This window comes from Triturus cristatus, chromosome 9 (genome assembly GCF_964204655.1).
Source record: "Triturus cristatus chromosome 9, aTriCri1.1, whole genome shotgun sequence".
Taxonomy (NCBI): domain Eukaryota; kingdom Metazoa; phylum Chordata; class Amphibia; order Caudata; family Salamandridae; genus Triturus; species Triturus cristatus.
In genome coordinates, this window is record NC_140592.1 from 611,953,951 (window position 1) to 611,980,724 (window position 26,774).

The window sequence follows — 26,774 nt, forward strand, 5'->3', positions numbered from 1 at the left end:
CGCGCCGCCCTTTACCGCGATTACTTTCACTTTTGCGGCCGCTTTGATGTTTGATCTCAATCACTTTCAAGGCCGCACGGCTGCTTGGCATAGCCAATAGGTCTCGCTTTTGGGACCTTATAAGTATTTAGTTATGCAACTGTTGCATGGCTAAACACTTATAAGGTCCCAAAGGCGAGACCTATTGGCTATGTCAATGCTTGTTGTTGATGCTGTTCAGCACCTGAATTAAAGTATTGGCAGAGCTAATAGATCTCGACTCTAAGGAGAGAGCTATTGGGTGGTAATAAATATGGTTATGCACTGCATTTTCCCCCATGCTTAGCCAAAATTTCAGAATAGCGTTGCCCCCCTCAAAAAAAAAAATAATCGGGCCTCTTTGTCCAAAATTAAGGTATCTGGAACCTATCAAGTTTGATATTAATGCAAACCTCATCTAATGGGTCAAAGCATCAACTGAGTTGCATTGTGGCCAAGTAAATGTTGGGTGCTCAAACGTCCTCAAATTATCTTTACATACCAGGTTGCAGTACCGGGAAGAGTTCGACCACATGTGATATTTGATAGCAACACCAATATCTCTTCCAAATTGATAATCCTACTAATTGACCATCTGCTTTAACTGTTTAAATCCATGATTCAGACAACTGCCTAAAGTCCATTCCTTTTATCTGTAAAAATAAATGGTAACGCTGATGGTAATAATTTAGTGTGTTGAGCTAAAATGTCTTAAATATTTCCTATGCTATATATTACTTGTAGTCTAAAATGTTAATTCCCTTTATCTTGATTTCCTATGGCTGTAACTTGTGTAGTTCATCATTAATCATGAGATTTTACCAACCTCTTTTTATTTAGCGTACAAAACATGTCAGGGTGTTTGAAATGATCGAAAAGTCAAGCCTGGAATGATGTTTCCTCACTTGAACCCATTATTCAGGACCCAGAGATACAATTTTACAGCATTATAGCCCGCTGCTGAGGAACTTCCCAGTCAGACGTATGGTCTAGAGAGAAAGCACCCATCTCTTTCTGTTCAAGAGATGCAGTCTGTACCGCAAGCTCTACTAATGCGCTCCTGATAATTCAAAGAGGTCTGAAAAACACCACTTCATCGCCATGATAGAACTGTCAGGTTATTCTTGATTCACTCACTTCGAATAAAATCTATGGTGGATGAGGAAGCAGGGAAAAAACAAAGAAATACACCTGTTCATCTGATCAAAACCTCCATCTCACTTGGAATAGGGTTTTGTGTACCATATAACAATGTTTGGTCTTTCAAGCCTTGTGAAAATTTGAAACTGAGTGATACTCTACAGGATGAAAATGTCTCGCAGCACATTGTTGTTCATGACATACTGATGGTCTTTTGAAAGATTTACTCACTTACAGCTTCTTTCACTTTTTTCTCATCTGGTAGGTGGATTGCTGTTAACTGAAGGCCCCAGGTCAGGAGCCAGAACCATTTCACTTGGATCATCTTCGAGAAGATCAGGGACCTCATGCGGCCTTTGTTGTGGTAAGAGACAGGGGCCATGTTGTCTGTCTGAATGAGGCAAGAATTTCGTATTATCAATGAAAGAAATGTTTTGAGGCCCAGATGCACCATAGTTTGCTCCTGTATGTTGATAGGGTAGGGCTTCATCAAACAAGTACATTGGATCTTGGGGCTGTGTATGTGAGATCCCCATTGTCAAATGATAGCTTTTGGAAGGATGGTCAAAGCACGTCCAGAATATACATTAGATTATATTTTGCTGATATTTTATCTTCCATATTTCCCAATAGTTGACTAACACATACATTCTTACTACTGCATTACTATTCACCTTATCACATCCTACTATGTGACCTCCCCATTTTGTGCATCCTCTGAGGTTTCACTTGTATCATATGGGTAACAACTTTTCTAAGCTTTTATTAATATATATTTAAGCGCTGTAGATGTCTTTGTCAAACCCATCCATTGCCGTTTTTTCCCTTTGCCTCTCTTCTTGATTTTTCGTTCCTTATTGGCAATCAAAAGTTCATCATTAATTTGTGGTCTCATCAGCCAACTAGTGACCTCCAAACTTGAGTCTTAGGTTAACCACACTGCAAAGCATAACTTTAGGTGCCTAAAAGAATAAGTGACTGACAATTCACCGGCCTCTTGCATGTTGCTTGCAGCAAAAGGGTGGTTGTCATACAGTTGCTGTGTTTTGGTCACAGGTGTATCTTTTCCTTGTGTGGCAGTTTTGTATTGTTCTCTTGGTGGCTCACACAACTGAAAAGTTTTGTTTTAACCACATGCTAGCCTGTATGCACCTTCATCCTTAATGAACCATAAATGGATGGCTTTTAACAACCAATTTATAGATCCTCCTGACCAGTTGATATGCTGTCCGAATAGCCAGTATGCAGGCCAGACAATTCAGAGTAACATCCTGGGACTCTAAATATTAGTAAATGTATCTGCCACCCCCTAAGGTTAACTGTTTATTATTCTCCAACTGTGAGTGGATCTTTCCTCTTGTAAATTCAGCTCCAAGGACAACCACCAAATGGAGGAGGTAAACACATGCAGATAAATGTTTTCTTGAAATTCTTGACAGTGCTCCACAAACTGTCTATGGACTATTTCCAAGACATGGACAATGCAGTGCGCTCTACATACTCTGATGCCTGCTGAGATCTATATTATCTTACAGACTCTCAATTCATGTGTATCATGAGATTAGGCATGGGTTAGAACATTATGACTACTTCTCAGTGGAACAATCTTCTCCTAGCGATCAAATTCTTAACATCTTCTAAGTGACACATTGTCCTTGGAAAGGTGTCCCAAACCCACCACCACCATTTGGGTTAATGACTTCAACATCCTGTCACACACATGGTTTTGGGACTTTCCGGCAAACAACTCATTAAAATATTTGTTAATTTACTCTTCACTCAGACACCACAAGACTTCTGTCATGGCCTCAGTGTCACATTGTACCCATATTGTTCTTACTTAAAGATGCTCACTTGGAATCTATGACAGCAGATTTACTAATTTTGAGCTTAATGTAGCAAAGCAACCAAAGTTGCTGCCAGCGCCGGTTTCTCCACCAGGGCAGGGGAGCATTGGCAGCCCTCTGTGAGCCGTGGGTGATAAAACAAAATGGCAATGAAATGATTTAATTGCCATTTTATTATTTTACAGATGTGCGCGCTGCAATGTCCCTGAGTCAAAAGACATACAGGCATGTCCTCTGCTACTGATTGGAAGCATGCAGGACAGAAGCAGTAGCTGGCTGAATGCTCCAAAGTGGGCATGTCAGTTTGGCCGGCTGTCTTACAATGGCCAGACTGGGGTTGTGCACTGTGAAGCCCTCCATCCTGAGCTGTCTTAGACAGCTGGGTGGAGAGCAAGAACAGGCTTCCAGAGCCTGAATGAGCATCCAGCCGATCCCTCCATCTAATCCTGGCGCTTCTCTCATGCTGGTTAACCGCATGAGAGCAGCACCTGGATTGGTTAGGGGAGCTCCACAGCAAACTGCAGTTTCAGATCACCAAGAAGGACGTGCTGCAGTAGGTAAGTACCTTTTATTTTTATTTTATTTAATGTAAGTGTTAGTGTAGTTTTATTTTGGGATGTTGGAGGGAGGGGTAATTTTACTTTTTTGGAAGCGGTGGGGCACTTTGCTCGCCTCACCACCTTCTAAGGTTACCAGCCGCCCCTGGTTTCTGCACTGTAAAGCGGTACAGAACATCGCACAGCCACAACTACTAAGATATGGTGCTATTGCTCTCTCCAATGCTAGCGTACAATTCGGCTGCCTAGAGCCCTGCATACACCTACGCACATTGCAGAGTTTCGTGCTTGGTGTCTAGCAGTGGGTTTGTACTAAAAGGTTACTCTCCCAGTGCAAAATACCATGCCGAGACAAAGTTTAAGATTTTTCACACCTTTGGCTTTGTACTTTTACAGTCCAGAACAAATGCAATGTTTGAAAAGTTAGCAGAAATTAAAATATTTCTCCAATGTAATGCCTACATCGAGGAGGGGTTATTTTTTGCACAAATCCCTGTCTATCATGGTTAGTAGATGGGCTTTGCGTCAAAAACCATGGTTGGTAGCATGGAAATGCCCATGTGCCACCAATGGTATGTCCCTCAAAGCAAAGTAGTGCGAAGTCGCGCAAAGCGCTATTTGCATTCCTGTACAGCATAAATACAATTTTGCACTGGAAAGTTAATATTTTATCAATATTTTGAACTGGTTTGCGTCTTTCATTGTTGCTTTTCACTTGCGCAAAGTATTAATAAATCAGCCCCATGTATGTAAATTGTACTTTTTCCAAAAATAAAATACTACTAAGATATACCATTACACAGAAGCATGGACGTCTGTCTTTTGCATCTGCTAATGATTCTTCGCACAATTGACAACTACCTCCTATTTCAGAAACAAAGGTGATGTGCATCTGTAACTGAAGAAAAGATTAGATGACCTTTGAACAAAATCCAGCAAAAAGGTAGTGCATGGCACTTCAGAGGTTAAAAATGTCAGTTTTGTAGATGGTCCGTCAGTCAGAAAGGCATGGAATAAAATACCCGTGTCACAAAAATGAAATACTCTGTGATTTGAACCTATTAGTACATTTCTAAACACAATATCAAAATAATCTAGATTTAATACACAGGAGCCTAAATTAAACCAAAAGAGGTTTGCAGGCCAGGGCAGAGAACATGCCATGAGCGAGTGCAAAATGGCTTCTTCCTGCTGCCATGGAGATAAGCGGCTGTTGATAGGAATGAGATGAGAAATGGTGCCGCCATGATAACGTCTTATCATGCGCGGGGCCAGAATGTTGCGCTGAGTGCTTAGCACAGCCTTCTATTTCTCCATCTTCCATTAGAATGCGAGCCATCAAGACTGCAGAAGAAAAATAAAGTGCTAACGCAAGTGTATTGAATTTGTTTCCCAAATAGTTTCTGAACGTCTCCAAACCCTTCAGCAAAACAAGCATTGGCAAAGCTGTTAGTTCTGGGTTTTGCAGTCAACCTTTTGGTTTTGTCACTGCCTGTTTTTGCTTTGACATGTTTTTTATGAAACTCTATCATTTGGGGAGCCGCTAGTCCCGCCTCAAGATATAAAATAAAACAGCGGTTAAAACCAAAAATTAATTTTTGGTCTCAAAAAAGCACAAATTGCCATGGTGGTTCCTGACATTGAATTGAACAACTTGGAATGTGGATGTGTTACATCCATGTGAAAGAGCATAGGACCATGCCTCACAGGGAAGTAGACCTATAGTTAAAGCAGGCTGACACATTGTGCCATGCAGTCTACTGTAGTGGATGGATGAAAAACGTGAATGACACAACAACAGACCAATGGATGAAGAGGCTGAAGTGAACTGCTTTGTGTGTGGATGTGCTCCTTGTGAAAGAGCAGCATACCGTCCCTCACATACAAGTTAGCCAATAGCTGTACTGGTTGTCCCATTGCCCCATGCTGTACGTTGTGGTGGGCATAAGAAAAATGTGAACAATACAACAGACCAATGGCTGAAGAGCGCTGGCTCAAAGTAAGTATATTTAATATGTAATTCTAGTAAAATTAAAAGGTCTTGGCTAGCACCAGACCTAAAAAGAACCTGCAAGAAAAAAAGAGTCAATATTAATCTAAACCTGTATTTTTGTTATTGTGGTGCAAGGGCACATCAGGGATTGATGGAATTGCATGATAGGACTTCAGTGCTAAAAGCTCTGTGGGTATGATTTGGAAAGATGTGTGCCTTAAATACCCATTTTGAAAGCTCTCATTACAGTCTGGCAATTGTGTAATTGGTTGTGCACGGTCTGTGCCACAATGGTATTGCTGCAAAGTGTTATCATTTATATTGTAAAGCTATTATGGTTTATTTATGTTCGATTATTTACCTTCAAGAGATTCATTACAATTTGCAGCTGAAACGGATTCGTTGACCCGAGGACATTGCCTACTGAAACAGGCAAAATCTCTGGGTGGAATACTAGTAAAAATGAGGAATTACAAGGGGAAATGGGTGGGAATTTACTGATGTACAGGTGAATCTGCATATTTAACAATACCCTGAGAGTACCCCTTGTAATGCCCCAGTATTTCATCTCACTCACCCTCCCAAGTTACATTGGGGAGAATAGCAGCCCAAAATCGAAGGCACTCCTAATAAGGCCCAAAATATGCACACCTCTAATTTAACCATATTCTTTTGGTTACTATTTATCAGGTCTCTCCTACAGACAGCTTTCAGCTGTCAAATCCTTCTACAGGTTAACAATAAATTTTCCTTTTGGAGATACTCAGTACAAAGTCCACACACTTATTCGCCACAAACATTCACAATCACTCGCTGTATGTCTAGTTACAATTCCACTTGGGATGCTGAAGCACCTATTCAAGATATTTAATACACAATATCGCAATTATAATAAAAACATTTGCAATTTTTTTTGAAAAGGTCATACAAAACACATTAAAACACATCAATGTCACATCTATAAATCGATGATGTGAAAGTTATAAAACAACCCAATTCCCTGGAAAGGAATAGAATGAGACACTTATATTTGTCTTATCAGTGTCAATTCTGGACAAGTGGACAGCACCCCCAGGGGAATACATTTCCTGTGTTGGAATTGTTGCTGTCTTTTCCCAATTTGACAGAATAACATGCGTCAACGCGTTTCGCTGGCGTAACTTCGTTCAAGCCACCTTCTTCAGGAAATAAGCTTTGATTCACTCCTTTCTATATTTAGTATGTGACACAGGTATTTAAATCTTTGTGTACTGGTGCGAAGGCACTCAGTAGCTTGTTGCTCCAATATGGTGATTTAAATGATACACCAACAGTGCATTATTTTCTATGGATCTCCTCTATGATCCTATTAGGGGTAGGCCACTTGTCAATCGATGGTCCAATTTTAGTCAGAATCCCACTTTATTTCACTTTGTATAGATGGTCTATTATGTAGCCGGAGCACGTCTCCGTAGCTTTTAAGCTCCCGCCGGTCGCTCACTCGGGCACTTTGTCTCCTTTGCGGTTCGATCTAAAAACAAATCTTCTACTGACAATACCAATGATTATAGTGGGCTTTTTGCGCTGGGTCACAGTTTACAACTGGTTGCCTTTCTTGTCACTCTCATTTGAATGCTTCTACTTTGATGGGCTTTATTCCCTTTATTGTCCATACCCTAGAGTATAGATCCTTGAACCTCTCTTTGTTTGGATGACTTGTATCCTTTCATGGCCCACAACAGGGAACTACTTGTTTTTATTTTCTTTGAGCACTTCGTAGGAGGGCAAGTGTTTTCTTGCTTCCCCCATGCCCTGCTTACCCTTACATCTTTGTGGGGTGGGGCATTTCAACAGACGACGACGAGGGGAAATCAAGTATTTATTTAATTTTCCCTTGTGGTCGTCTTTCGAATCCTCCCCCAACCTGGTGCCTCCGCTCTTACCTGCACCAGCCACTGCTGTGTCTCACGCTCTCCGTGTTGCTCTCCACCCCCCATAGTTATCTATACAATCTCAGCCAAATGTATGTTTTTCCAGGTGTGACTAAAAACAGCAGACTTTATCTGGTTGTGTTTTTTATATCTCCTGCCTTCCACAGGTTGCACTTGAGCGCAAGCAGCGGCACATAAAAGCAGCAATGAAGGCACTGTGGGAGGGTCAGGGTGCACTCACTGAAACTGCATTTGAGGCAAAAGGTTTACTTAGTGATTGGATTGGAGATATCTCTTCTCTCAGAGGGCAGTGAATCCGCTCCCTGGGGTGCTGCTCAAACCAAATAGCCTGAGCATTTATTCCAATTCAGAGGCTGATGGAAAGAAAATGACAAGCCTTTTCCTTTACATTCTGACACTTCCTCATAGAATTGTTATGCTCTTTTAGGTTCTCTGTTACCTTTAAGCTGTATCACTGGCAACATGCTCTTTGTATTCTGTTTAGAATTTCTTCATGAAGTTTAAAAAAGAAACCACGTTTATAAAGATTGAAAATATTGAACTCAATGTTCAGTTTATACTTCAAGAGAGAAATTTTAATTTGCAATGCAATGCTTTAGAAACAGGCATTAGAAAAGCCAAAACCTTTCCCTTGCAATATAAAGGTGAGACCGTTTGGCTTTGCTAATGCTTGTTTTTATTTTTGTTACTATTTCTATTTAATCAATTGCAAGTAGTTAATAAATAACCACATCAGGATAAGCTTATGCTGTCCACTTCTTTCACAATTATAAAAACATGTGATTCCTACATAGCAGATGCAATAAGGTGGTTCTCTGTGCACTTTAATAGTACATTTTTTGGAATCTGATAGTGAATGCTAATCTAAACATAATCTTTTTAAACTGCAAAGGGCATATCGGCCTTGATTTTATTTACCACAAATGTTGTTGATTTCTAAAACATAGCAATTGCATATAAAGTCATAACAGTATTAATTTTGGAAAAAACATATACATTGCAGTTCGTCTCCTGCATGCTAATTTTGTCCATACAAAAACACAAGATACTTATTATAGAAGAGTCTTTAGAATAGAAGTATGTGGCAATGCAGCAAACAGAGAGACATTCATAAGCATGTGACATTACCCAACGTCCAACGGCATAGTCCCCCCCCATCCCCTGTAACTTGACATCCATCCTTGCATACGTGTCTTGTTGCAACTTGTTAGGTGGCAAGTAGGTCAGTAAGCAGGGCATATCACCCTTGATAATGCTTACTTCATGTGTATGCTTCAGAGAGGCTCCAGTGGACGACTCTAACCAGTATTATGAAATTAAAAGTGGATGTGTTTTCAGGAAGTGCCCTAATATTAAAAGAACACAATCAAAGTATGGTTGAGTGACATTGCTTTAAAGTTCAGCGGAAGGTCCCCAGTTAATTCTCCAGTAGCTCCAGCGTTCACAAATAGTGACAGTTGTCCTATAAAGACAACTGTATAGGAGCCTCACCATGTTCAAAATATTGGGAGTCAATTATTTCGTGATAATTTTCCCGTAACGCCATTGCATTGATCATATATGCACATAAACATGAATACTCCATGCAGAGTGCCTCAATGTTCTACAGCGGTGAATGAAATCCTTCTTTAAGGATAAAAACCCTCACCCTCCACAGGGTGCATGTTTCATTATAGGGCTCCTTCTTGCACAGGCACACAACAGGATGTCTGCATGGGCGCCAATCCTACTTATCTTATTGAGGATCACTTCGGAGGATGCTATGAGAGGTATATACATTTTACCTGGAGAAGGTGGTCAACATTTTTCTGTCTCGAAGAAAGGCCCTCGTCAATGAGGGGCTGTGTCATTTTTCAGGACATGTCCATATCTGCTTATGGTTGGAATAAAACACACATTGTCTATCTGGTTGTTGAGGTGCACAGGTGCATATTCTGCAGGAGTCAAGGTATATAGCCCAACTCACCCTCCACACTTGGCACAGGTGTAGTCTTAATACCTTGCTTTTCTCAGGTGCATACCTGTTGTGCTGTCTTCGCCAACTGATTATGGCAGACTGCAAGGAGTTGGAAGAGCATTTCGGACGATCGTTGTTGTGGTGCGAAGATCTGGTCAGGCATCACAAATGGTTGTTGCTGGAGCTTCACGCTGGCGGTCACCACAGGCTGTCGTTGTTATAGTTCAAAGTGCAGATCTTGTGTTGCTCATCATTCCTAGTGGTTGCTGTAGCATGAAGAGTCCGGATCACCAGGTAGTGGAGTCTTAGCATGAACAGGCCTGTTCCTGGTCAGGAATAGACCAAAACTTCAAGATTTCACCTTTTCCTGTAGAAGAGTGCACTTTGATGCCAGCCAAGGGTCCAGGACCTGGAGAGGCACCTCTTGGGGATCAGGGACTCATTATAGGGGAGGCCAGCAGGACTTAGGCAAGTCCAGTTGCAGATCCAGGCAATTTCAGAGTAGCAGGTCAGCTGGGCAGTTGAAAATAGGCTTCACGAGCTTGTTGTGTACCTCTAGCTTAGATAGGACTAATGCTTAGGGTCACTCAGGTAGCCTAGGATGAAGTGAGCAGATTAAGTCTTCTTCTTAGTGATCAGGCAAGGACTCAAGCAGCAGGACAGCCCCATGTGGAACAAGGCAGGTCTTATTCTGTAATATCCCCAGGTCCAAGAGTGTACTGATGAGTGGCCATGAGTCCAATATTTATACCTGTTTTCATTAAGGAGGATTTTAAATTACAATTTATTTGAATCTAAACATGGCATTTCTACCTGCTCCCAATCAAAAGTAAGCACCCATTAAATGGAAGAAGGTAAACGACCTTATCCAATGGGAGAACCAGGCCTTACAGTAGAAAAACACAAATTCAGGAATTTTTCACTACCAAAACATGTAAAACGCTAAAACAAATGTCTTGTTTTTTAAATACAATGCACCCTGCCCTATGGGCCTATAGGGACTAGCTAGGGGTGACTTATATGTATTAAAAAGGATGGTGCCGGCCTGATAAAAAGTCTATTTTGCCAGGTATAAATGGCAATTTAAAAATTGCACTTCAGGCTGCAGTGTCAGACCTGAGGCATGGTTTAAGGTGCTACTTGAGTGGGTGGCACAGTAAGGGCTGTAAGCCCACTAGAAGCAATTGATTTACAGGCCCTGGGTACATGTAAATGTATCCAGGGCCTATACACTTTGCTGGAACTTACAAGTAAATTAGATTTGCCAATCAGGTCTCGTTCAATGTTCCCATATTTCAGGGAGAGAGCACAAGCACTTTGGCACTGGTAAGCAGTGGTAAAGTGAACATAGTCCTAAAGTCAATAAAAATGAATTTAGAAACCAGGAGAGATGAAGCAAAAAAGTTTTGTTGTAGACCACACAAAGGATGTCCGGTCTAACACCACTCATTTCCTAATAGCGCAATTGAAAGCAAATACTGGCAAAACCAATGAGTCTGACTTGTGCTGTGTAAGAGCCCAGGACCATCACAAAGGGAGGGCAGCAGTGGCTCTTTGCCGTGGGCTCCACACCTTTTGGAACCAAGCTATTTTGTTAGGCATTTTAAAATATTAAAACAGAAGACCTGACTAGTTCCCTCTTTATACAGCTAAGGCGGCAACACCAGAAGGAGGTACCAAATACTGTGTTTCACACATTTTTATGTACTTACAAACTGTTGTTTGGATCAGAAGCCACGGAAAGGCCAGCAAACATTTTGGCCCCCAGCCCTACAAAAGCTTCTAAAATTGCCTGTAGAGCCACGTTAAGTAGGCGGGCGCTAGATGATTGCAGCTGGAGAGAAAGCAAACTTCCGGGATGAAGCCTATGCCAGGGATGAAGAAGCTGCACATTTTTGCTGGCTTTGGGTTCAGTAAGACCTTCCTTGCCAAATTACCAAAAACCATAACATAACCTCAATGGAACGATGTAACTATCGGTGTCGCCCTTTATGAATGACAAGAGCTCTTGAAACAGATAGATACAAAGTGGTGAAAACATTGTATGTATATGATTTTTCACTGTGTGCCCAACTTGGAACAGCAATTTTGTGTCAACTTTTTTATACAACATGCATTTACCACGTGGTCCTAACTTTGATATTTCTTTGGCAGAAAAAACATGGGACATAAATTTCAATATTTTACACAAATTTTTGTGTAAGGTTGTTTTATTGAAGAAAATTTGCTAAAAAAGTGAATTACCAGGAGGCCCTGTGTTGACCTCCTACTCCAAATTTGAGCAACACAGTGAACAATGTCTGTTAATATTCCATGTCATTCTGGAATGTGAGTACACTGTTCAGCTTTTTCTGGTCTCTTGATATACCTATATGCACAAGCCCCGTGCTCCACCAGTGACAAATAGTGATATGCCTTTCCTTATATAGTTTTCTTCTCTTTCATAAAGCCTAGGGCCTGATGATCTGGAAAACGACCTTTCTACTATAAAACATTTTGTATACATGAAATGTATTTCACAATGCTTTCAGTGCACTATTAGGTTAGTAAGAAAAACTTTTATTCGATTTCATTTAAAATCATAAATGCGCGATACAATTAACTCACAAAATATCATTTGTAGTACTTTCACTACACTCATCTTAGGTAGCTATTAGCAACAGAGATCTGGTCCTGAGGAAAGCCTTGGCCTTTTTACAGTCAAATGTGGCTGATGTGTGTTGACCTAATTACTGAAGAGGCTATGATAAATCTTACCCTCAGGGAAGAGGTGTGGCACCACGGCCAGGGCGACTGACTCTGGAATTTGGGGATCATGGTTCGATCCCCAGCGCCGGCGGCAGATTAGCCCAGCACCATGTGACTCTGGGCAATAGCTTGCTTAATCTTTCCGACGGCCCCCAGCGCCTAGAGACCCTTACGGGTGATTGTTCGCGCTTTACAAATGTGGATTATTATCAGGGAGACCCAGATCAAATATTGCTGTCCATCCATAAGGTTATTTTAGAGGTTACAATGGTCCCTACGCTCCGTTACATTTGGTACAAACAAGAATAGTGAATAAACTCACAAGCAATAATCTGAGACATTCACAGGAAGCATTAAGTTACCTCTTCGAAGTCCACCACAAAAGCTTCCAGTTAAGGAGCTTGGTTTACCATCTATCCATTCTAGGCAAGGCGTGCGCCCAGTGATGACGTAAGCCACCTAGGCGGGTGAGGAGTCAGCATCCTTTTTTGATAAAACGCCTTAGTCCTATTAAATATTTACACAATATCCTGAAGGGGTGACGAATCAGTTATAAAATAGTCCACCTGCTTTTCCTTTTGCTTTTCTCTTGACTTATTTTTGTATTTTACGCAGAATGCGTGCTGGCAGAACAAATGTAATTGGATCCATATTTGTATTTATTGAAGAGCAAGAGCCTTTTGACAAGACACGCTATACATAGCAGCAAGATCAATGCATTAGTCGATATCAGCTCTGAGGTTAAAAAATAAGAAAGTGGCAGGGATGATCGCCAGAAAGTGACAAAGATAACAAGGCCATTCATAAATGTGTATTTCACACACATTTAGTGCAGCAAAGTAGCTATAGACACAGGAACCACGGAGATGGACAGGATGACATAAATCATGACAGAATGTTTGTAGGAGGAGGTGTGCTTTGAAGGTGGTCGTGAATTTTGGAGGCAATGGGGATGAACTCAGTTCACGAGAGGCACCAGAAGTTTGAGGGCGGTAACTTCAAAGCGCATTTCAGGGAGCTTTGAGCGGAAAAGGTTATTTATTTGAAAGTAGGTTCTCAAAGACTTTTTCTGAGAGGGAACACTGTTGGTATTTAATACTAGAGTCAGCCGTTTTCATTGGCTCTGGTAATGGCTAATAGATGGCTGGTCCGATGCCGATAATAAACAGTTGGGGTGCACCAGATAACACGCCTCCTAACTTGCTTGAGAGTTAGAAATGTATCCATTGGGCAGGGGTATAAACAGGGAGGCTGTGGCTCATGAACATCAAGTCCAGGATATCATGGGACCCTAATATCATGGACAAAACATTGAAAGGTAACTATGTATAGATTTTCTATACCTAGCTCCAGATCTGGGGCCCTATTACATAAAGGACACACTTTCCCTGTTTCCCTGTTTGCGCCTGACTCACAAGGCACAAACAGGAAAAATGTGCCTGATTACATGGGATGCGCTGCCCCAAGCCAGCTGCAAACTTGCACTGCCCTGTGGGCAGCTCATTAATGTGAAAAATGGAGCATCTCCTTTGTAGTCTCTCCATATTTCACTGTGTAGGCGGCAACCTACCTGCACTTTTAAGGGCGATTAGAGATCTCCTTATAGGCGGGTGCAGTGAGCGGCTGCACCCACCTGCAAAAGATGTCTGGGGTGGGGTGCAATGGGACCACCTTCACCCCCTCCAGAGGGCTGCCAACAAGGGGTGCACTGACAGTGTGCCACCTTTTGGGTGGTGCACTGTCAGTGTGCCTCCTGACAGCTTCTTTGCCTCTGCGCCCACATTTATGATATGGCGTGGGTGCAGAGGCAAAGGACTTCCCTCATTTGCAAGGGGCCATGCCCCTCTGCAAATGAGGGGATACCCTCTGACGATAGTACTAGCCTTTACGTGCACTAGTGCTATCGGTATTACAGAAGGGGGCGTACAAGCATCTGCGGCCCTTTCTATAGTACAAAAGTGCTCCAGCGGCACACAAAGCAGGTGCAAACACCCGTTGCGCCCCTGGGGCTATTACATAATACGCCCCCTGGAGTTAAGAACTGTAAATCTATATTTCCTTCTGTGCATTTACCTTTCGATATTTTGTCCATGAAATTAGCGTGCCACGATATTCTTGCACTTTTTAGGTCTCGCTGAGCCCCAGCGCTTGCGCTGGCTCGAAGAGACATTTTGTATGTGGGATTTTCAAAGTGCTGCTGGCTGGCCTAACGCTTGCGTTCACGCGATCGTGCACGCGCGCAGCCAGCCGCCAGCAGCACTTTGAAAACTCATGTGCGTCATCGCGATCACTTTCGCTTTCAGAGCGATCGCGATGACGCACGCGCACACACAACTCCCGCTTCTCCCCCTCCCCCACCACATTTTGCGTCTCCGGCCACTCGTGCGCGGCCAACGCTTGTTATTTATAGTACACGCGCAAGTTCAAGCATTTAACTTGTGTTGATTCAGAGTACTGTGGTAATGCAAAATAGTACTTCTTGCAGAGCAATGCAACAAAAACCTCACAGTAGGTTAACTGATACACCAAGCAGACTATTCCATGCTAGAGAGGCTGTGATTTAGTCTTATGGGCGGGGCCAAAGGCAAATGTATGTATATATTAAAAAATCGGTAACTGTAGGTCTTTCGACAGCAGCGCTGTGAACACAGACCTGAAACGCAGCGGTGTCAGAAAATGCTAGCATTGTGGGAGATACTTTCTATTTTTACAGTTGCGCGTGTTATATATTCTTGCTGCAGATCAATGCAAATGTCCCGTTCCCAACGCTGGTGCGTATTTGCCATTCGTCACGGTTTTCTGACGTCACGTGACCGAACTGCGCCGAGACACACACTCTAAATTCCACTTCCATTCACTGTAATTAAAGCTGGTTTGAAACAAATGCAAAATCACTATTTGGTTAAGTAAAATTGTTAGGGAATTTATTGGAAACGGTCTCCATGACGTCTTCACTCAGTATTACCAGAATGAGCCACAGGCCTCTGGTCCCTGCTGGGTTATTACATTCATTTAGACTGTACCTATCTCTTTAAATCTTCTTGTAATGTAATTGCCTGCTTCTGCAAACAATCGTTTGCTTTCCAATTCCTCTCCCGCATGGCTCCTCTTTCCTTACATTTCGTTTTTCAGCCATTCTATAGTTGTCTTTTTTTTTTTTACACTCTTTCTGATTCCCCTTTTTCTCCCCTACTCCTGTTCTAACCTCACTTCCACCACACCTTTCTCATCCTTTATCTACTTCCCGCTCTTTCCCTCTGTTTTCTCTCCAGCTGTTTGTTCTTGCTCCTCGGCACTCACTCTCCTCCTCTACCAACCTTTCCCTCCTCTGGGCATGCTCCCTCCCTTCTACCTCTAAATATTCCTTGCCTTCTTTCTCAACTTCCCACTTACTCCTCACACCACCCCTGCATCCTCTCCGTTCTCTCTCCCCGTCCCCCTTTTCACTTTCTCCTCTGCTCTTACTCCCCTCCAATTTTTCCTCTACTCTTGCCCCTCCCAGGGACATAACATAGACCCCTGCAGCCCCGGTGGCGCAGGAGGCTCAACACCCATTAATGCCTATAAATATCCATGAGATATGGGAGGCGCAGGCACCCCACCATACATATGTGTTACAGCACTGCCTCCTCCTCTTTTCAACATCTCGCACTAATATGTCCTTGCACTCCGCTATGCTTCCTGTTTAGTCCCCAACTCTCTCTTTTAATTCCCTTTTCCACTCTCTCGTTTCCCCCAACCACCATCCTACCCTCTTGTTGTTCTGTTCTAGCTCACCTCCTTCCCTCTCTCCCTCTGCTAGCCATTCATTCCCTCTAGCTTGTTGTTCTGCTCTCTAGTCTTCACTTTGTTCTCATCCTCTTCTATCACACTCCTCTTTCTTCGCCCTCTTCAGCATTATCTCCCATTCTGCTCTTCTTTCGAGTTCTCATTGCTGTCTTCCTCCTTCTCCCTAGCTCGCTATGTTGTAGCTATTATCAGCTCTTTGATTGATCCATTGACCATCTAATTTGCGTTAGTGTGTTATCCATATGACCGTTGTCTCACTGCAGTTCTTTAAGCGCACTCATACCTTATAATGTTCGTCACTGTATAAAGCTGTTAAATAATTAATATTTAATTATCCGATATACAATTTTAGCCTGTTCATCTTCATGTCTGAATGACAGGCTCACATATTACTTGCTGGGAACCTCCACTGCGGCTGAGAGATGGTCCAGATATTCGTCCTGTTTTTTACTGAAAGTAAATAAAAGCAACATTCTTTGGAGGTAGCCTTTTGATTGCTATGTGTTCACTTCAGACCAAGAATGCACTGAATGCAGATGCTAGTAACCGCCATTCCTCTACAGAACGTCCGTCAGACCACTGCACTGGACTCCCACACTCATTCATTCAGATTGAAAACAAGCATTGGCATGGCCAATAGGTTTCGCCTTTGGGACCTTATAAGTGTTTAGCCATGCAACACTTGATGTTGTTGCACCAAGGATATTGTGCTGGATAACTAAACACTTATAAGGTCCCTAAGGCGAGACCTATTGGCTATACCAATGCTTGTTGAGTTTGCTGCTTAATTGTGCGAAGAGGAGTGTTTCAGCTATGTCGAAGGTAATGTGTGGGTTAATCTTACATTTTCTTGGACCTTCAAAACTGGCAGCTGATACTCGGGCATGGTGGTATTAAAATGTACATCAATGTGTCAGGCTTGTGATGCGATTGTGGGAGTGTCGGGTGGAAAACAATAGATTTCAGAAAGGAGGCAGTTGCCAAGGCGACAGGAAAATAAATAATCTCAAGTTTGGAAGAAATCAACATGAGCGAGGGGGGAGAGTTTGTTCTTAACCCCTTGCATGCCCGCCCCTTTCCCCGCCCAGTGCCGCGCCTTCCATTAGCGGGCGGAGTTCATGACGAGCTGGACTCGTCATGGGCACAGCGCCACCGCAGCCCATGACGAGTCCAGCTCGTCATGGGCACTGAAGGGGTTAAACAAAGATCACAAGTGCATCGCAAGAATCAACAGTGCAAGCCCTCACAGAGCCAGTGCAGCACAGACCGCAGTAGGACAGGTTTCTCTCACATGCACAGAGCTGCTATGGAGTGCACATCACCAGTACACACTTCCTAACACACAGGGTATGTTACAGAGCATCATGCAGAAGTGACACCGCCCCTCATACAGAACAGTTACAGTAAAGACAGCAGTAGCGCATGCTACCTTCAGACACAACCTCAAAAAAGTGTTGCAAACGCTGAAAGAAAAGTTATGAAATATTTCTATAAAATAAGTACAGAAAACATTGGGCATTTGTATGTGTTAAATTTAGAAAGTAGTCCACTGTAGCTCTTTCCACATGTCTTAAGTGCACGTCAGGTCTGTTGCGAGGACAACAGAAGAATAATTGGAATTTGGTTGTGCAGAACCTACGAGGATTAGGACAGTAGATGAAGCTCCCTAGTGGGCATACAAAATAAATACAAAAACACTTACCTTCTCGCCTCGTCTCTCCTCAGTCGTCTCTCCTATGTCGTCCCTCATCGTTTCTCCACCAGAACCAGGAAGCACACAGGCTCCCTACCCTAAGCCAATCAAGGAAGGAACTTGGGAATTATGATTGATAATAAACTTTCTATGGAGGATCATGTGAATACGGTCTCAGGCACATGCTTTGGAATAATGCGGATGTTGAGGAAGATGTTTCCGTGGATCCCCCTTGAGGCCAGAAAGAGCTTAATACAGGCACTGCTAGTCAGCAGACTAGATTACGGTAATTCACTACTAGTAGGAATTAGGGAGGATCTATCATCTAGGCTGCAAGTTGTTCAAAACACAGCAGCGCGGCTGGCTTTCAAGAAAGCGGTCACTATGTCTCTTGCAACAATTGCACTGGCTGCCTATTAGGAAGAGAGCAGTGTTTAAGCTCTTGACTATAGTGTTTAAAACACTGCAAGGGACGGGCCCGGCGTACCTAAGGAAGAAGGTAATTCCTTATGTTCCTGTATGCCAATTTAGATTGAGTAATCGGAAACTGCTCTGTCCCTGTAAAATCAGCAAAATTAAAATGGGTGGGCGTGCATTCTCTCATCTTGCCCCCTTCCACTGGAACAGACTACCAGATGAGATCCGAGCCTGCACAACTCTGGTGCAGTTTAAGAAGCAGCTTAAAACATGGATGTTCTAACTGCCATATTGTCATAAGTTACCGGAAGTGTGCAGCCAAGGCACCAAGAGATCCCTTTGGGGATGATTCGTTGCGCAATACAAGTCCTAATAATAATAATAATAATCACAATGCTGCAATGCAGCATTGTGATTGGTCTGAGTGCCATCGCTCGGTGCTCAGATGGGGACTGGGAGGCTGGGCATGTTCCCCACCAGGCTGTGTAATGCAGCCTTGTGGGGAACATGCAAACATGCAAACATGCGCAGGACTGCTTGGCCGGCTCTTTTGAGTGCTACACCCTCTCCTGCTCCCGGACATCATGGGAGTCCCACCCCTGCCCAACCTGGCTCAAAAAAAAAATTATACTAACAAAAATAATTTCTGCTATCATTTTTTTTGTTTTACACTGCTCCGCGAGTAGTGGGGTCACGCTCCTCCGCCTGAGTTGAGGAGCCACCACTGATTGCCACTCTGAACATTTCCAAAATGACCTTGTATGTGTGCAGACTAAAATGAGAAGGATCTCTCCTGCATCCGTCTTTGATGCTGCTTACATCACAAAAGGCAAGATGGAGGACACTGACAGATCTCATGCTTTTTCTTTCTATGCTTTCTAAATTTGCATTGGAGTTTGTTTGTACATTCAGGGTAGAACTGGGATTGAAAATAGGCCCGAGCACCAAAATATCACTGGCCCATGATCGAATCAGATAGCTAAGAAAAAGTGGCCCACATTTGCAAATCGGACAGTTTTGAACTTGCAACGACATGCAGACACAGGTGTTTTTACAAGGTATGGGACACTGCTCGCACTTGTGCTTGCTGTAGGCAATGTTTGTGGTAATATCAAGTAAATTACCAGTACACAAAGGTCACCAGACCATAAAGGAGGCCCACAAACAGCCACAAACTGACCCTCACGCTGACATGTCAGGCCAGCCATTCCAGCATTGCCAGATTGCCCTATAGGCCAGTCCAACCCTGTGTACATTTTGTATCTTTAGTGACAATGACCTGCCCAAGAATCAGTCCTTTTCATTAACTGGGCTGGGTCTGGTGGCTTAGTGGACTAATGCGTCCTCTGTAGGGGCCTGTGTTTGACCTCATGTTCACAGGTTTAAATCCTGGCCATTCCACTCAACCTTTCATCCTGCTGAGGTCGATAAAATGAGTACCATTGGGTAACAATAAAAATCTGTTATTCAGTGCCAAGATACCCTTGGGTGAACATGGACTTTACAAATACATGTGTGAAACATTCATTATATATCTGAGATTATTTCCTGTCAAATACAGATTAGAAACACAGAGTATGAAATTTGAAGCTTCCCTCCTCTTTCGAACTACCAAGGAATCATGTTCTATCATGTTTTAAATCTCATTAAAGTTTTTTGTCTCACTCCAAACGTCCATTTTATTTTATATTCCTTTCCACTTTTCCTTCTTTTTCTTTGTTTCCTTTGCTCTATTTTAAGAATTTTGCATTGTGCAAAAAGGTTTGCTTGATTGAATCTTCTTATATCTTCTGGTCCCAGACACCATGCTTGAATACCATTGAAGTTCATCAACTAACAGCTCTAAAATTAGGGCACTACTTCTACAACTATAATCAAATTGCAAGAAAAGAAGAAAAAAGAAGATTATGTCATTGATATGGAAAAATGTCATTTCAGCCATAGGAAATAGATGACAGGTTTTCCTTAATATCAGAAAGTCACATTCTGTCATCCATCTGCAGGAATAAAGGGATTTTCTCAAATCTCTAGCGTTCCGTTTGGACACTTGTAGAGTCCTGCTCTCTTGGGACACAGATCAATAACTGCTGTATCATATTTCACAACACTAGCGTCAAGACACCTTTTAGGTATTGGCGCACTTTCCAAGCCATATAACAAAGCCTTCCATTCAGGTCAAGGAGACACATTTTGAAGAATCGGACTTGAATGACCATCAAACACATCAATACCAAGCATGTAGACAACTATGTGTATTTTATGATAATGCTACGGTTGAGAATTGATGCTTTATATTGATTAATGATTCGATTTTTCTTAATGAAGTGAAAATCTATCATCATTCCTCGCCTAACCACTTAGGACATATCGCCTCAGTCTTGCTCAATGACCGGTTCTTCAAATCTAATCCTGCACATTTTTGCAGAACAGTCAAACACCCACAGCTGTATTATTCACAGGATAATTAAAATGCTTTTAAATTACTGAAAAATGTTGAAACCATTGCCCTGTAAAGCCACACACCCAAAGTAATGGACATCTCCCTTCACAACGACTAGCGCCAAGACACCCTTGGGCATTCACACGCTTTATAAATGACATCAATATCAACAATAGTCACTGAATTTGACCACAACAATTTCTTACCACAGAACCCGAAAGATAATTAGTGGAGTCAATTTGATCTTTACAAGTATACTGCCACTATATAGAAAGTGTGATATTGTGAGACAATAACATTCTTTCCACTTCATTGACCTAACCCATAAATTGCATTGTAAGCATAGATGGACATGGCAATAATAATATACTTACAAGATGATATAACAGTAGGCCATGTACCAGATGCGATATTATTGTAGCTCGATATTATCGAACTTCATATAAGTATCATTCAACCATCTTTGTAATTGATCACCACACAATGGTATGATTCAGTGACAATCTCGCCAATGTCTGATACGTATTAAAGCACTGCTGCCAATCAGATTGAGTTGGGTCTGGTGGTTCAGCGGACTAATGTATCCATGCGAGAGTTGGGTGGTTGATCTCATGCTTCGAGATTCGCGTCCCAGAGGTTGCACTTATTCTTTTATCCTTCTGAAGTTGAACAAATGAATACCATTGAGTTTGGTAACAAATGTCTGCTAGTCAGCGTTATTATGTCCCAAGGAATGAGCATGTGCTTCACTAATGCATGCTATGAGTGCGACAGTAAGAGTGGCTTAGGAATGGAACACCTCAAGCTATAAACTCACTCAGGCCTCAATATCTGTTTACCTATCCTATAGTGCTTAGCCTAATACTTGCATAGTGCTCATCTTCTGCTTGAGTCTCTGCAGCTTCTCCTATATACTCCACTCTGGCTTCCACTACCTGAGGAGACTTAAACATCCATGAATCCAAGTCCACCAACCAATAGAGGCATAAGTAGTCTGCAAGATAGTTTTTCAGACAGACTACACAAAAACTGACGTAAAGGGGTGTAAATCCATCCATTAGGATTGTGTGAAACCTAAAAAACAATATTTCCGTTGGAGGTACTTTGTATATGAAGGGATCTTTGAATGAAGAACACTTCCCTCACACTCTTAGTAACATTCCCACGCCTAAACACAATGTCAATATACACAATTTGAAGTCTCACTCAGAACCTTACGCATTCTGTAAAGCTCTTTCCTCAGACGTCGTGCTGCACCCGCACAAACTTCCACAGATGCATGCATGCTTCAGCCTGCAACAAATTGGAGAAGGTTGAGCACTATGCTACACAAGTGAAAGGCGTGCACTATAGAAGCATCATGTGACAATGTGTGAAACAATAGCAATACACCATTGCCATTTTTGTAAAAATGGATAGCTAGTGTGTCTGTGTCTAGAGAATATATAGGCACTGGGCTTTTCATTATGTGGGCGAAATCTTGCAAATTTCACTTTATGCTAGATTTGTGACATTTTGGAAATTACACCTGAGGTAATTAAATACTCTACAAAGTCCCTTGTAAACAAATTAAGCAATAGAGTAGACACTTATTGCCTTCTGTAGAAATGTTAAGAAAGGGCTCACCACTGCTCTCCTGTCTTTGAGTAATCATTCACTATACTGCTTCCATAACTATCAGTACTAGAGCCCCCAGTTCTTTCTTACTGCCTTTACCCCTCTACCTGATCTAACACCACTATCTACAGTATTTCTTCTATCCATCACAATACCAGTAGGCAGGCTGGCTTTCCATCCAGAGGATATGTTTCTGAAGAACTTCTTACCAGTCTGTCAAATCTTCATCACATTTCTCATTTTTTAACTCCATCATATACAATTCCTCTTCCAAAGCACATTCCTGAATATCTCTGAGCCAATATTCCTCTCTTTGCGGACAATCTTCTGCTGGCTAATACTCCTCCTGGCTAGTAGTCATCCGAGCACGGCAAACGTGTCGCATTATATAGTCCCCCTCCTCCTCACCGCCACCTTCTTTAGCCATGTTCAGCCAGGGAGGGTTAATTAAAAATATTCTTGCTATATGAATAAGTTTTTTTTAAGGCAGCCTGAGAGATAAAATGTAAATGAGCCCTAATTAAGAAATCAAATGTAAAATATGTATTGAATCAATGTCATAATATTATGGGGCTTATTTATAAAAACTGTTGCATCGCTACGTAAAAACAGCAATGCAACAGTTTTCACAGTGCTCTCCTTGCGATAGGATGGATGCACCGCATTTAATTTACAACGCTCCATGTCGCAAGGAGTTACAGATACGTCAGTATTTCTGATGTATCTATAGGCTCAGAAGTGGTGCATTGCTGGGGTGTGTCTGAAAACGGACGCAACTCCAGCAATGTGTCCTATCACATTGGACAAGCCTCAAGTGAAAGGGCCTGTGTCAGTCTTGTGCCTGCTGTGAGGCAGGCATAAGATATTGATGCAGTATAGTCCTAGATTTGTTGCAGTGAAATCTCGGAGATTTCATTGCGCCACTTCTATGGCCCTTTATTGCGGGGGAACGCCCAACCTGCATACATTATACCTGACGCAGGTATAATGTAGCGCAGGGGTTTACAAAGTGACACATCTGCTTACTTGCATCACTTTGTAAATATGGCGCAACATGGTGCATTATTTATGCCGCCGACCTTTCACAAAAAGTGATGCAACGCCGGCGTAAAAGTGTCGCAGGCCTTCATAAATTAGGCCCCATGTTTTTACATCCACTTGCAAAAATATCGTAACCACAATATTTCTAGCATATATATAGGGTACTACTTATCCTGATGATATGTGTACATGATATCTTTACAGTAGTATAATACCTTGATGGCTGTCTTATTTTGAGAGATGCACACGAACAGCACATGCATTTTAATTGCACTCTCTAAAATGTGCACCCAAGTCTATGGTGAGAGTAGAATGATTGCAGAAAAAACCCACTATCTATCTCTGGATTAATGAATCTTCAGTGTTCCCGTTTATCGATCAATAATGCGCAGATTAAAGGGATCACTCAATGTACACTGGTACTAGAGTAGCTGAAAGGTTTTAGACTGCATGATTGATTTAGTAGCCCGGTCAGACCTCTCGCCTCTGCAATCTAAATTCTCTTCTTTCTCCACCTCACAGAAATACACACCAAAAGAAAGGCACCGGATGCCAATCATGAACAGTTGTGCTGTCTCAGAGCAAAGCTAAGTGCCTGCTATGGTGCTTTGGCAATGTCTAAAGTGCATACATTTAACTCAGAATTTCACAGAATTAATGCATGAATCGCAGAAGCACAGTTCTGAAACAGTGAGCAGTGACTGTGTCACAGACTCTATCAGTGACGGCCCGTGTAGGGCGTTTTACCGGGGTGGTGACCTGGCGCAGAGGAGGGGCAGGGTGGGGGGATGCAAAATGCGGCATACGGCCGAGTTCAGGTAAGTTACGAAAAAAAATATTAAAACGAATATCGTTGCGCGCGCTGCATCGCCAAATGCGATGCAGCGCGCGCAACGAAATTCGTTTCATGAATTTTTTCGTAACTTACCTGAAATTGGCCGCATTTTGCAACCCCCCACCCTGCCCCTCCTCTGCGCCACGTCACCGCCCCGGTAAAACGCCCTACACGGGCCGTCACTGGACTCTATCTGTTTCCATCCTCTGCTGTCTGCAGCTCGTGTATTGACTTGGAGAAATTCTGAGTTAAACATATGTGCTTCAGACACTGTAAATGCCAAAAAACATGCAATCAACTCAATGATAAATCAGCAGAGGTGTTGTCTACGGTCAGGCTGCGCCCACTTACCCTGACATCTCCATTTTCCACTTTACAAAAATGTTTTCCCCGTTTACAATTAAGGGTCTTTGCAAGTGGTCCTGTTTATTAGCTCTATCAGTAGCAGAGGGTCTGCTAAAAGAAATCCATATGGTAACTGTACACTGTCTTGAGATGTGTAATAAGAATGGCAGAAAAAAATCTTTTTAATCTGAGAGTTCATTTCCTGTGCCAGAGCTCTCAGAAATCCATAGTTAGGCATCTTTGCGGGCCTTTTTGAAGAATCAATAGCTTCTCAAATTTGCAGCTAGGAAATGTCATATTAAATTCTACTGCATTCCGTACAGCGATGAAACAATCCTTTTGTTCCTGTTCGTTCAAAGCGTAACGAATGTGCGCGTTGTTACATATGAAATAATGATGAGTGTCTGCATCAGGCTTCTTTGGTGAATCAGATGCGCTGTATCTTTTCACAAAGATAGCTTTCCTTACAGTAGTTGAATAAAATGTACTGATCATGGCCTACAAATGATGCAGTGTTATGCCCAATACAAGTGCCTACCACCACTCCCTTGACAGCTTGCCTGCCTCACCAGGGGCGGCTGCTCCGTTATGGCGGAGGAGCGTCGCCCCACTGAAAAATAAAATCATAATAAAACCCCTTTGTCATTATTTTATTTTTCATTACTCCCAGCTGATATTATGGCGGGGGCGAGGCCATTCTGCTGAGCGTCACAAACAGGGAGGAGTATTTATTTGAGCCCCTTTAAGTGTGCATGTCTGTTTGGATGGCCGTCTCAGGCCGGCCAAACAGACATGCGCACTCATGTTTCTCCAACCCAGCTGTGTTGTACAGCCGGGCTGGAGAAAAGCCCCAGGATCCCTAGGCCTGAGCAAGCGTCGTCATCCTGTTCAGGCCAAGCACGGCACTGCTCTCATTCTGGTGAGAGCTGTGTTGTAATTGCCCCCTGGGAGCCTGTGCAGAGTGACCAGTGTCAGAAGAGGCGCACCGAGGCGGCAGCTGCAGGAGCAGGTACGTTTTGTAAAAAGTATTTTGCTCTCACCCACATCTCCCATCGCCCGCATTGCCACACCACCCCAAAATTAAAGCAGCCGCCACTGAAATGATCCCTTAAAGAGATTTTATATAGGCTCAGGTGAAGTTTTCATATCGCTGCCATATCCTCATAGGACTTTCAGCATTCCATGTGACAATAGTTACCCAAAAAGAACAAAATTACGCCATTGAGCCACATCATGTAATTTAAAGTTTGTTCGAGTAAAAATCCTATTGTGGGAGCATGGAAACAACACAAAAGGAGAGAATGCGAGCAACTTTTTTTCAGAGCACTTATCATTGCTGCGTTTTTTTATTTTTTAGCATGAAAGGTGTCCTCACATCCAAAATGGATGGAAGGTAGGATGTCATGCTGAAATACAGTGCTAAATGCTAGGATTTTTGTGTGTCGTTTTTCTGAAATTTGAAGTATGCTAAATTAAATCATGCACATTTCTCATACCGTTAATAATTTCCACCTTTGTACTAACATCATAAGCACATAATTCTTATGTGACCTGTATTTTGTTGGTCCTGTCTGTGTTATAGTAACCATAAGCCTAGGACTGAAGTAATGTAATCAAATAGCCATTGAACTAATTTTTGTGCTCTGTAAATGGTTGTATGACAGAATGTCATTGACAAAAATATCGCACCAATAATATCATTTACAAAAGTATGGTCCCATTGATTGTAGCTCATATATTATTTTATATTATTAATTCCAAAATGGAGGTATTTTTGTAAACAATATTTTACCTCAATATTTTTGTTGGAGAATATTCCCTGGGTTCACCTAAGTAATTACTTTCAAGGAAAGCCTGGTGGTAGAGTCCGAGGTATCACAAGAAGTCTCAAATTTGCACCCAACTCCTCGTGGTGGTTAGTGATAAAAAAAAAGTGGCAAATACAGTTTGCCGTCCTTGTAGAACATACTCACAGGCCTACATTTTATTTGTTGATCAGCGGACAGCAGGCTGACTTTTCCATCTTAAAAATATGGAATGTATTTCGACTTGCTTTTAATTTGCCTGCTGTTTCCATTGGTCTGGATAGTGTTGTGTGCAAATCACAACAGTAAACCTGTGAACCTACCTTCTATTCTAACTTCATATCCACTTACTTCAATGTATTAAATATTCGGGTTCAGTTGCACGTCGGTGACACTGGGCCTGAATCTAGTGCATGCACTTGTTACTGATGCCTTTACGTGATTCAGCACCTGTGTGATTGCATTCCTTTTTTTTTAAACAGAGGCTGCAACACTGCTTCACCATTGCTCTGCATTGTTTTCAGCTGTCATTGAAAAGGCAGCTGCAGGACTGCCATGAATACTGTTACTGGGCATCATCAGTGTGAGCATGAAAGGGCAC

The 26,774-nt window shown here is 42.3% G+C and overlaps 1 protein-coding gene across 9 annotated transcripts in view; it reads left to right on the forward strand.

The window, feature by feature from the left end:
* LOC146798382 (leucine-rich repeat and fibronectin type III domain-containing protein 1-like protein) overlaps positions 1–26,774 on the forward strand; it is a 2,623,090-nt gene that overhangs the window by 1,447,808 nt on the left and 1,148,508 nt on the right. For all 9 annotated transcript variants that reach the window (XM_085625642.1, XM_085625645.1, XM_085625643.1 and 6 more), the window contains one exon: positions 1,424–1,522. The gene's annotated coding sequence lies outside the window, so the exon portion shown is untranslated. The remainder of the gene's footprint in view (positions 1–1,423; positions 1,523–26,774) is intronic.